This window comes from Lissotriton helveticus, chromosome 4_2 (assembly GCF_964261635.1).
Source record: "Lissotriton helveticus chromosome 4_2, aLisHel1.1, whole genome shotgun sequence".
Taxonomy (NCBI): Eukaryota; Metazoa; Chordata; class Amphibia; order Caudata; family Salamandridae; genus Lissotriton; species Lissotriton helveticus.
The window spans coordinates 69992408-70005155 of record NC_136064.1 but is presented as its reverse complement, the minus strand read 5'-3'; positions in this window follow the sequence as shown (position 1 = coordinate 70005155).

The following is a 12748-nucleotide window of genomic DNA, read 5'->3' as shown; positions in this document are numbered from 1 at the left end:
TCACCACTCTCTCTGCACACTTACTAATCCCGTCATTCTTCCAGACCGGAGCCAACATCTTACAAATCCCTTTTGAACTGATGTGCGCTGTTCCATGTGCCATCGTTACTACTGCAAGCACATACGCATCAGGCAACATCCAACGCTGTTGTTCCGACAAATCAATCCAACACCCACTCGAGTCCAATTTACCCGTGCTCTCTCTCCATGCAAGTTTTTCCTCCTCAGTCGCCTCTTTCTGAATTTCCTTCACGCTTTCCACTGTGTCTTCACACATTCCAGACTCAGAAATCCATCTTGCAGACGTTGCAACATACATTCTACTCATCATATTTCTAGCTGTCTGTTTTGCAATCTCATCAGCAAAAGCATTCCCACGACCAACATCATCCGTGATTGCTTTATGAGCACTGCATTTCACAATCGCAACTTCAGTCGGCCAGGTTAGAGATTCCAACAAGTCATTAACTAGCTGACCATGTTGAATCTTAGTCCCATGGGACGTAATGAAACCTCTTTCTTTCCACAAACGGCCAAAACTATGGGCCACGCCGAACGCGTACTGACTATCTGTGAACACATTCACTCTCTTTCCCTTAGCTAAAACGCACGCTCTTGTTAGCGCGATCAATTCTGCAGCCTGGGCAGAATTCTGACTCACTCTTGCAGTCTCCACAATCGTACTCAAAGTTGTTACTGCATAAGCAGCAGTCACATCACCATTCTCCAATTTGAAGCAAGACCCGTCAACATACAACGTGCCATCTGGATCTGATAACGGAGTGTCTTTTAGATCGATTCGTCCTTTTGTTTCTTCCTCAGTTTTGAAACAACAGTCGTGTGGTTCGGAATCACTCGACTCTTGGCTAGTCGGCAACAATGTTGCTGGATTCAATACATTGCATCTTTTGATCTGAATATGACTAGCTAACAGTGTCAGTTCATAACCTGATAATCTAGCACTGGTAAGGTGTTGCGTCTTGGTTTGGTTCATGAGTGTATCCACAGCATGAGGAACCATAACTACTAGCATGTTGTTCATTACTAAACCAGCAGATTGTCGAATGGAAGCTGCAGCTGCGGCTGTAGCTCTCAAGCAACTAGGCAACGCTCTAGCTACTGGATCTAATGTTGATGAAAAATACGCACAAGGGCGTTGTTTATCACCAAATTTCTGCGTCAAAACACTCAATGCACAACCTTCTCTCTCGTGGACATAGAGCGTGAATGGCTTACTGTAGTCGGGTGTACCCAATACAGGTGCTGAACACAGTGCATTTCGTAACTCAGAAAAACTCTGCTGACATTCAGCAGACCATGGTACCGGACTCGGAACACCTTTCCCAGTCAAGGCTACCAATGGTTTTGCTAGAAGAGAAAAATTTGGGATCCATTGCCTACAATATGAGGTAATACCTAAAAAGGCACGTACTTCTCTCTGCGTGCTAGGAACATTCATCTGTGTAATTGCTTTTATTCTCTCTGGGGTCAACTTCCTTCCCTCCTTTGACAAGAGATGACCTAGGTAGGTCACTTCTTGGCAGCAGTATTGCATTTTTGAAGGTGACACCTTGTGATTCAAATCTGACAAGTGATGCAATAAAGAAATCGTAGCTGTTTTGCAAGTTTCCTTGTCATTGGCAGCCACTAGAAGATCATCGACATACTGTACTAAAGCAGAACCACGAGGAAGTACGAAGGAATCTAACTGGCTTTTTAATGCTTGACTGTAAATGGATGGGCTTTCACAATAACCTTGTGGAGCGCGTTTAAATCTGAAACTTCGTCCTCCTAGAGAGAAACCGAAGATATCTCTGCTTTCCTCGGCTATCGGAATGCTGAAAAAGGCATTTTTCAAGTCGACAACTGAAAACCATGCTGCTGTAGCAGGAATCAACGTTAACAATGCAGTAATGTCTGGTACCACAGGAAACTGTGGGATCACAATTTTATTAACCTCTCTAAGATCAATTACGAACCTATATACTGGAGGCTTTGTTGGGTCAGTTCGTTTCAAAATAGGCAGTACAGGACTATTACAGACATTACCTCTAGTTTCTTCTATAACGTCTTTCTTGATCAGGTCTTGTACTATCAGTAGGAGCGCACGCTCACCTTCACTAGAGATTCTGTATTGTGGAATTCGTGGAAGTTTGACATTTGCTTTCAAAGTTACTACATAGGGTGGAATTTCCAATAGACCTACATCATTAGGACCAGTCGCCCAAAGAGTATCAGGGAGTGAACGCAGCTCTGGTGGGAGCGCATCCATCGACAAGTACATCGGGGAGATTATTCTTTTACCCAACGTAAGCTGTACTCCTGCTGGAGAACAGTACAATGTCGCGTACAGGCGTTTTAACAAGTCTAAACCAAGCAGATTTTCGTTACAACCTGTCGTCAAAATCAGGGGTGCTTTCAATTGACGGGGTCCAACAGAAATAGACAAAGGACCAGAAACAGGGTTGTGAACAGGGGCGCCCGAAAAACCTACTGAAACGTTTGTTGAGCCAGACAAAGGTGCGCCAGGGAGTTTCGCATGTATGATAGAACTTTTTGCTGCACCAGTATCCAACAGAAACGGTTCGACTATACCTGATGTTGCTACTGCGACATAAGGCCCACTCTGATCTACTGGTACTGATACTACTCCCTCTCTTTGTCCATGGCTGTCCTAGTATTCACTTTGCTGAACTTCCTCACTAGTTTCATAATAGTCTTCGACATGATACTGTGGAGACCTATTCTGTTGGGCAGATTGTCCATTTCGCTGGTCGAAATAATTAGTGGGGCGATCACTTGTCTGTGGAGGCATAGCACCTCGTCCTCGACCTCTAGAGTTTTGCATAGAACTACCACGACCTCTCTGAGCTGCCGCAGCATTATTTTGCGTTCGAACTGGACATTCACTTTTGTAATGACCTTCCTTTTTGCAATAAGCACATTGATTCCATTGGTATTGTGGCCTTTGAAAATTATAATCCGTTCTTTGATATGACCCTTGCTGCATATTAGTTTGATTCATGCGAGGCGGATAAGCTTGCTGTAAAAGTACTTTAGTTTTTAAATCTTTCGTCTTTTTATCTGATTTTTCCTTTTCTTCTTTATCCCTGTTTTCATAGTACTGAGCAGTCGCAAGTATTTGCGCAGTCGTAGAGACAGCCCACGCACTTTCAGAATTCTTTAATTTACTACTAAGTTCTGGCAACAGATTGTGCACAAATTTATCAACAAATAATCTCTGGCCTCCTTCTGTGCTCATATCCTGACCACTATGATCCACGAAAGTCTCCTCGAATCTTGTGAAAAAGTCGGAGACGCTTTCGTCTTTCTTTTGTTTGCACGCGGACAATTTGTCCCAGTTAACGCGCAATGCTGGCATCAAGGTTTTCATTAAATCGATTATTCTACCAGGCAAGTTAGCAATTAAAGGTTCAGGTTTGGAACCACCTATTTGTTGACCATCCGCTGCAATTATAGCTGCCCAGTCACCACCTAGGGCAACTGGATGATTCTCTTTACGAATTTTAGCCCAAATTGGTTGCGGTACTACATTACCAAATAGCAGATCTATGTCAGCCAAATTCAATACACAAGCGTCAACTGTCTGAGCCAACTCTTTGTAGTACCCTGCAGGATTTTTACGCGGATCTGGCAAGGCCTGTTTTACTGCTAACACTTCAGCTCGCTTCCATGGAATATGTATCCATACTCTCTGGAATTGGGCCGGAGCGGCTGCAATACCAAGGTTTACATTAGCTTGCACAGCTTCACGCCAAATTGGTGGAACCTCTCTCATTGGATATTGACGATTTTGTTTCGTACTACGTTTCTCTAATTCTCTTGGTGAACGAAGGGATGGGTCATTCCTATAACTTAAAATCAGTTCCATCGCTTCTTTTATATTTTGTCCAACTATCATACCTGCAGCAAACTCTTTCTGAACATTAATTAATTCTCCTAGATTTGATTCAGGGTCATCCTCTTCCAATTCCTCACGTAGAAGGAAACACATTTCATCGAACACATATCGTTGTGTCGGTTCGTTCCATTGCATAAATGTATCTAATACATCTTGTACATTATATCTTCCAACTTTCGAAACCCATCTAAGAGCAGTGGAATCTAATATTCCTCTTTCTTCAGTACTGGGAAGCTGACTACGTCTCTGCACAGAGTCAGAGGTAGGAGTCTTAATCAGAGTTTTATAGAAAGGAGATAGAATATTAGAGACAGAATCAGTGATTCTTCGACGAACAGAAAGCGGAGTCATAATATTAACAGAGGCAGTGAATAGAGTAGCAGTTGGAACAGATAGATCAGGAACAGTAGGAGTAGCAGGCAAAATAGCTTGTGAAGTAGCAGGTGTGAGCGACACAGGCATAGGTAAAGAAGCCGGCAACCCTAGAAGAGGGGTTGTCGAAGGAACATTAATATTGACTACAGGAGGTACAGGAACTTGATTCAGGGGAGCGGGAACAGGGACACCAGGTTGTCCAGCAACCGGTAATTGAACATTCGGTATAGGTGGAGCCGTAGCACCCTGTGCATACGGTGGGGGTGATCGTAACAAGTAAGACAACAGGGGATCCTTTTCAGGGTCCTCTACTATCTTAGCCGTACTCGATGGCAAAGCAGGATAGCACTTGTCTATCGCTAAATTACGCTCTCTATCGGCCACCTCCATCGCTTTCTCAGACTCGTTGAGTTGCAGCTGCCTAGCAGACTGTTCTAAAGTCAACTCTTGCTCTTTCTGTTCTTTCTTCAACTTTTTAATTTCTCTCTGTTTAGATTCTTTTCGCCAATAACGGAAAGAATCAAACATTGCCGGCCGGGCTTTCTTCTTAAACAACCTTCTTTCTAGATTATCGAGAACTTCAGGTTCAAAACTACCATGTAGTGGCCAACTAAGGACACCATCTTTCTCTGTGTAGTGGATCCATATCTCGTTATAAGAGATAGGGCCCACACCAAACTTGCAATAAAGATCATAAAGGGGAGTTCCAATCGGAGGAACCAAACACGAGTCCTCCAACTGGGAATCACTGTTGCAACTAAAACAAGACAACATACAATTTTTCCGACTTACCATTTTATAATCCAGAACACAAAACAAACAAGACACAAACAGAAAAGATGCGCACTCGAACCAAGAACTTAGGCCTACCAGAACTGACAAATGTATCGATACCTGAACTGAACAGAATGATTATCGTAACCAGAATAACCAGTGATAACCTTACAGAACTGAACTGAACTGAGAACTAAAAGGATTATCCAAATAGGAGCAACCCTTACAAAATAACCAACTAGCAACCACTGAATACTTAACTGAGGCACTGAAGACGTCACCAAGGAGAAACCCGTCACGTTTCGCCGTACTGAGGACTGCACCTCGGGTCCAAGACAGGGCGACGGTCAAGGCAACGGACCACTGCAGCCGTCTGAACGGGAACCCTCGTGGAAGAGAACGTCGGGGCCACTTTTGCGATATGCCGGGATCGATGAAGTGGGGCGCCTCCCTCTGAAATCTTCACACGAAGCTCCTCGAACTCTTCAGGCTTTTGGACCGGTACCGAATGACGTCGCCCCACGTTGGGCGCCAATTGGAGTTCTGGACTTTTTGGTTCCGTCCAGAGGTGTCAGGGATAACACCCGAAGACCCCGGAGTTCCACCTGTCTCGGTGCACAAAACAAACAGAAACACGGGCTTCTCGATGGTGGCGTCAAAGACCAAAGGTTTATTACTGCAGGGACACAGAAGTCACAGAAACTACACATGGGCAGTATCTAGGAGCCTGTTCAATTTGTACAAAGAGGGTTGCTCCTTATATACTAAATATTGGGCTTCAGGCAAATTCTTTACATGTTACCACAGTTCTAAACATTCGTGTCTTAAACAATAAATATTTGGCGTTGCACAGGAATCGTCGACAGTATCTGATGTCAAAACATTACGAATGAGGGGTTCCCACTAGTCCATCATAATCCCATGTCAATTCTTCATTCAAGACCCGGACCGCCTCATCGTAAATTTCGTTACCTCCCCCTAATAAAGGCCCAGAAGGAAAGGAGCAGAGCCAGGTGCAGAAGATAGAAAGACAGGATAAGAAATGTTTGTGGGTCGTAAATGGGCACGGTTACCAGCTTCGGCCGCCTAATCATGATCAGGCCAACGAACACAAGAACCAGTATAGCAGGACTGGCCTCAGGCTGGGGAGGCAGTTCTTGCCGAGTCATGCTGCCACAGCGTTGCTGGCCTAAGGTGCATGTGTCACTAGCAAGGTGAATCGCCGGTTAAGGCCTACGTGTCCTTAAATAAGAAGAAGTCATTGCGTGTCCATTGACTATGTGAGGGCAAGGAATACAAAATGGCTTCCGTGTTCTAAGATGGATGCCATGGGTAAATCACAAATGTGTTGGTAACAGGAGTGCTCTTGCTCGTAGCATAGCGAAAACACCAGGATATACTAAATGGATCATTTGCGGTTCACTGATACCAAAATTATGTATTTACGACAATGTTAAAAACACGAGTAAAATCGTCACAGAACCTCAAGTTGGTGTTGATGCAAGAGCTGTACAAATGTATTGTTAATAAATTCAGAGCGTCGAGCTTGTTCGTGTTCAGGAAACGAGTGAAAAGAATGCATAGAAGAAACCGTAGAAGTAGTAGGATCAAGGGGAGGTACTGTAGTTACCGGCATAAAAATCAAATGCACACCAAAGATGATTCCACCCACCAACGTTATCAAAACAATTAAAAATGTAACTGCACATTGCATTAGAAAGCATTTGCTGTGAAGTATTGGGTACAGTCTATTTCTGCGAACATAAATTACATTCTTTCGTTGCAGCTCAGGAAGCTCCATCTTCTACAATCCGCTCGTGACCACTGATGATGTGTACGTAGATGAAAATGCCTCTATCAGCCCTGGGAGTTCCCAGAACTAACAGAAAGATCGACCTTATGTCTGACCGCCGCAGATTCAACTAGGCACACAGCCACGACCCTACGGCTACCCAGACGGCAAGGCAAAATTTAAAACAACAAAATAATAGCAAACTTCCTGGCTGGAGGCAATGTATAGAAAATTCAAATCTGAAAATAGGCAGTTTCCTGCTTTATTTGTCCATATTGCGAGGTCGCAAGTTGTATCTCAGCTTTGCAGGAGCTGTCTGATCTGGAAACAATATATTTTCAGCCGACGCTGCAATGTTCGCGTTTGCAGATGACAAATGTTCTTTTGGTGCAGATGGCAAATGTTCAGGGTTCAAAAGAGCAGTTTCAGGAGGAGAGTCAGAGTTTGATGTATCAGTGATCAGTTCTGCATCACTGAAAGGGATGAACCTGGGTATTTGTTCTGCTTCAGAGGCACTGATTCCTTTCTTTACCCAGTTGTTGTAAGGGAGTGGCAGAGGCACACGTTTGACATGTGTCGTGTGGATCCAATTCTTCCGTCCGGCCACTCGAATAGCAGTTCTCGTCGCCAATAGGACTTGGAAAGGGCCAACGAATCTGGGCTGAAGATTTTTCGTTCTTGCAAAATTTCTAATGACTACTTGATCCCCAGGTTTCAGCTGATGACCTGGACTCTCCGGTGGCTTTGGCAATGCATCGAAAACCTGTTGGTGAATAAGGCTCAATTTAGCAGTCAAGTCGAAAAGATAATCAATTAACATTGGGTATTCCAGCTGCTTAAATTCTTTCGGTCTAGGTACCCCCCAAACATTTGCAGGACGACCAAAAATTATTTCATATGGACTAAGCCCTACTCTAGAATGTACAGTTGCTCTTGTTGATAACAAAGCCAAAGGCAGTGCATCTGGCCAGGGCAAACCCGTGGATGCTTGTATCTTAGCAAGTTTCAGTTTAAGGGTGCCATTGTAACCCTCAACTAAACCCGCGGACTGGGGATGATTCGCACTGTGAAACTTTTGTCTAATCCCTAGGCCGGCACACACACTCTGCTTAACTTTCCCTACGAACTCACTTCCGTTATCTGACCATACAATCCGTGGCATTCCGAATCTGGGGAAGTATTCTTTAAGAAGGATCTTGGCAGTGGACAAAGCAGTATTGTCCTTCAGTGGGTATGCTTTGATCCATCTGGAGAACGCACAAACTGCCACTAGGACGTACTTTAGATTATTACAATGATCCATGTGAATGAAGTCTAGCTGGATCACTTCAAAGGGGCAGGAAGGAGGAGCGAAGTGACCTGCAGGTGGGGGATTCCCTTGCCAGGATTATGCATCAAGCATACCATACAATTTCTCACCACTCTCTCTGCACACTTACTAATCCCATCATTCTTCCAAACTGGAGCCAACATCTTACAAATCCCTTTAGAACTGATGTGCGCCGCTCCATGTGCCATCGTTACTACTGCAAGCACATACGCATCAGGCAACATCCAACGCTGTTGTTCCGACAAGTCAATCCAACACCCACTCGAGTCCAATTTACCCGTGCTCTCTTTCCATGCACGCTTTTCCTCCTCAGTCGCCTCTTTCTGAATTTCTTTCACGCTTTCCACTGTGTCCTCACACATTCCAGACTCAGAAATCCATCTTGCAGACGTTGCAACATACATTCTACTCATCATATTTCTAGCTGTCTGTTTTGCAGTCTCATCAGCAAAAGCATTCCCACGACCAACATCATCCGTGATTGCTTTATGAGCACTGCATTTCACAATCGCAACTTCAGTCGGCAAGGTTAGAGATTCCAACAAGTCATTAACTAGCTGGCCATGTTGAATCTTAGTCCCATGGGACGTAATGAAACCTCTCTCTTTCCACAAACGGCCAAAACTATGGGCCACGCCGAACGCGTACTGACTATCTGTGAACACATTCACTCTCTTTCCCTTAGCTAAAACGCACGCTCTTGTCCGCGCGATCAATTCTGCAGCCTGGGCAGAATTCTGACTCACTCTCGCAGTCTCCACAATCGTACTCAAAGTCGTTACTGCATAGGCAGCAGTTACATCACCATTCTGCAATTTGAAGCAAGACCCGTCAACATACAACGTGCCATCTGGATCTGATAATGGAGTATCTTTTAAATCAATTCGTCCTTTTGTTTCTTCCTCAGTTCTGAAACAACAGTCGTGTGGTTCGGAATCACTCGACTCTTGGCTAGTCGGCAACAATGTTGCTGGATTCAATACATTGCATCTTTTGATCTGAATATGACTTGCTAGCAATGTCAGTTCGTAACCTGATAATCTAGCACTGGTAAGGTGCTGCGTCTTGGTTCGGTTCATGAGTGTATCCACAGCATGAGGAACCATAACTACTAGCATGTTGTTCATTACCAAACCAGCAGATTGTCGAATGGAGGCTGCAGCTGCGGCTGTAGCTCTCAAGCAACTAGGCAACGCTCTAGCTACTGGATCTAATGTTGATGAAAAATACGCACAAGGGCGTTGTTTATCACCAAATTTCTGTGTCAAAACACTCAACGCACAACCTTCTCTCTCATGGACATAGAGCGTGAATGGTTTACTGTAATCGGGTGTACCCAATACAGGAGCTGAACACAGTGCATTTCGTAACTCAGAAAAACTCTCCTGACATTCGGCAGACCATGGCACTGGACTCGGAACATTTTTCCCAGTCAAAGCTACCAACGGTTTTGCCAAAAGAGAAAAATTTGGGATCCATTGCCTACAATATGAGGTAATACCTAAAAAGGCACGTACTTCTCTCTGCGTGCTAGGAACATTCATCTGTGTAATTGCTTTTATTCTCTCTGGGGTCAACTTCCTTCCCTCCTTTGACAAGAGATGACCTAGGTAGGTCACTTCTTGGCAACAGTATTGCATTTTTGAAGGTGACACATTGTGATTCAAATTTGACAAATGATGCAATAAAGAAATTGTAGCTGTTTTGCAAGTTTCCTTGTCATCGGCAGCCACTAGAAGATCATCGACATATTGTATTAAAGCAGAACCAGGAGGAAGTACAAATGAGTCTAACTGGCTTTTTAATGCTTGACTGTAAATGGATGGGCTTTCACAATAACCTTGTGGAGCGCGTTTAAACCTGAAGCTTCGTCCTCCCAGAGAGAAACCGAAGATATCTCTGCTTTCCTCGGCTATCGGAATGCTGAAAAAGGCATTTTTCAAGTCGATAACTGAAAACCATGCCGCTGTAGCAGGAATTAACGTTAACAATGCAGTAATGTCTGGAACCACAGGAAACTGTGGAATCACAATTTTATTAACCTCTCTAAGATCAATTACAAATCTATATACTGGAGGTTTTGTTGGGTCAGTTCGTTTCAGAATGGGCAGTACAGGACTATTACAGACATTACCTCTAGTTTCTTCTATAACGCCTTTCTTGATCAGATCTTGTACTATCAGTAGGAGCGCACGCTCACCTTCAGTAGAAATTCTGTATTGTGGAATTCGTGGAAATTTTACATTCGCTTTCAAAGTTACTACATATGGTGCAATTTCTAAAAGACCTACATCATTAGGACCAGTCGCCCAAAGAGTATCAGGGAGTGAACGCAGCTCTGATTGGAGTGCATCCATCGACAAGTACATTGGAGAGATGATTCTTTTACCCAACGTAAGCTGTACTCCTTCTGGAGAACAGTACAATGTCGCATATAGGCGTTTTAATAAGTCTAAACCAAGCAGATTTTCATTACAACCTGTCGTCAAAATCAGGGGTGCTTTCAATTGTCGGGGTCCAACAGAGATAGACAAAGGACCAGAAACAGGGTTGTGAACAGGGGCGCCTGAAAAACCTACTGAAACGTTTGTTGAGCCAGACAAAGGTGTGCCAGGGAGTTTTGCATGCATGATAGAACTTTTTGCTGCACCAGTATCCAACAGAAACGGTTCAACTATACCTGATGTTGCTACTGCGACATAAGGCCCACTCTGATCTACTGGAACTGATACTACTCCCTCTCTTTGTCCATGGCTGTCCTAGTACTCCCTTGGCTGAACTTCCTCACTAGCTTCATAGTAATCTTCAACATGATATTGTTGAGACCTATTCTGTTGGGCAGATTGTCCATTTCGTTGGTCGAAATAATTAGAAGGGCGATCACTTGTCTGTGGAGGCATAGCACCTCTTCCTCGACCTCTAGAATTCTGCATATAACCACCACGACCTCTCTGAGCTGCCGCAGTATTATTTTGTGCCCGTACCGGACACTCAGTCTTATAATGGCCTTCCATTTTGCAATAAGCACACTGATTCCATTGGTACTGTGGCCTCTGAGAATTATACTCCGTTCTTTGATATGACCCTTGCTGTGTATTGGTCTGATTGGTGCGAGGCGGATATGCTTGCTGTAAAAGAACTTTAGTTTTTAACTCTTTCGTCTTTTTATCTGATTTTTCTTTCTCCTCTTTGTCCCTATTTTCATAGTACTGGGCAGTAGCAAGTATTTGCGCAGTCGTAGAGACAGCCCACGCACTTTCAGAATTTTTTAATTTACCACTAAGTTCTGGCAACAGATTGTGCACAAATTTATCAACAAATAATCTCTGGCCTCCTTCTGTGCTCATATCCTGACCACTATGATCCACAAAAGTCTCCTCGAATCTTGTGAAAAAGTCGGAGACGCTTTCGTCTTTCTTCTGTTTGCACGCGGACAATTTGTCCCAGTTAACGCGTAATGCTGGCATTAGGGTTTTCATTAAATCGATTATTCTACCAGGCAAATTAGCAATTAAGGGTTCAGGTTTAGAACCACCTATTTGTTGACCATCCGCTGCAATTATAGCTGCCCAATCACCACCTAGGGCAACTGGATGATTCTCTTTACGAATTTTAGCCCAAATGGGTTGCGGTACTACATTACCAAATAGCAGATCTATGTCAGCTAGATTTAATACACAAGCGTCAACTGTCTGAGCCAACTCTTTGTAGTACCCTGCAGGATTTTTACGCGGATCTGGCAAGGCCTGTTTCACTGCTAATACTTCAGCTCGCTTCCATGGAATATGTATCCATACTCTCTGGAATTGGGCCGGAGCGGCTGCAATACCAAGGTTTACATTAGCTTGCACAGCTTCACGCCAAATTGGTGGAACCTCTCTCATTGGATATTGACGATTTTGTTTCGTACTACGTTTCTCTGACTCCCTCGGAGAACGAAGGGATGGGTCATTCCTATAACTTAAAACCAGTTCCATCGCCTCTTTTATATTTTGTCCAACTATCATACCTGCAGCAAACTCTTTCTGAACATTAATTAATTCTTCTAGATTTGATTCAGGGTCATCCTCTTCCAATTCCTCACGTAGAAGGAAGCACATTTCATCAAACACATATCGTTGTGTCGGTTCGTTCCATTGCATAAATGTATCTAATACATCTTGTACATTATATCTTCCAACTTTCGAAATCCATCTAAGAGCAGTGGAATCTAATATCCCTCTTTCTTCAGTACTGGGAAGCTGACTACGTCTCTGCACAGAGTCAGAGGTAGGAGTCTTAATCAGAGTTTTATAGAAGGGAGATAGAATGTTAGAGACAGAATCAGTGATTCTTCGACGAACAGAAAGTGGAGTCATAATATTAGCAGAAGCAGTAAATAGAGTAAAAGTTGGAACAGATAGATTAGGAACAGTAGGAGTAGCGGGCAAAACAGCTTGTGAACTAGCAGGTGTGAGCGATACAGGTATAGGTAAAGAAGCCGGCAACCCTGAAAGAGGGGTTGCCGAAGGAACATTAATAGTGACCACAGGAGGTACAGGAACTTGATTCAGAG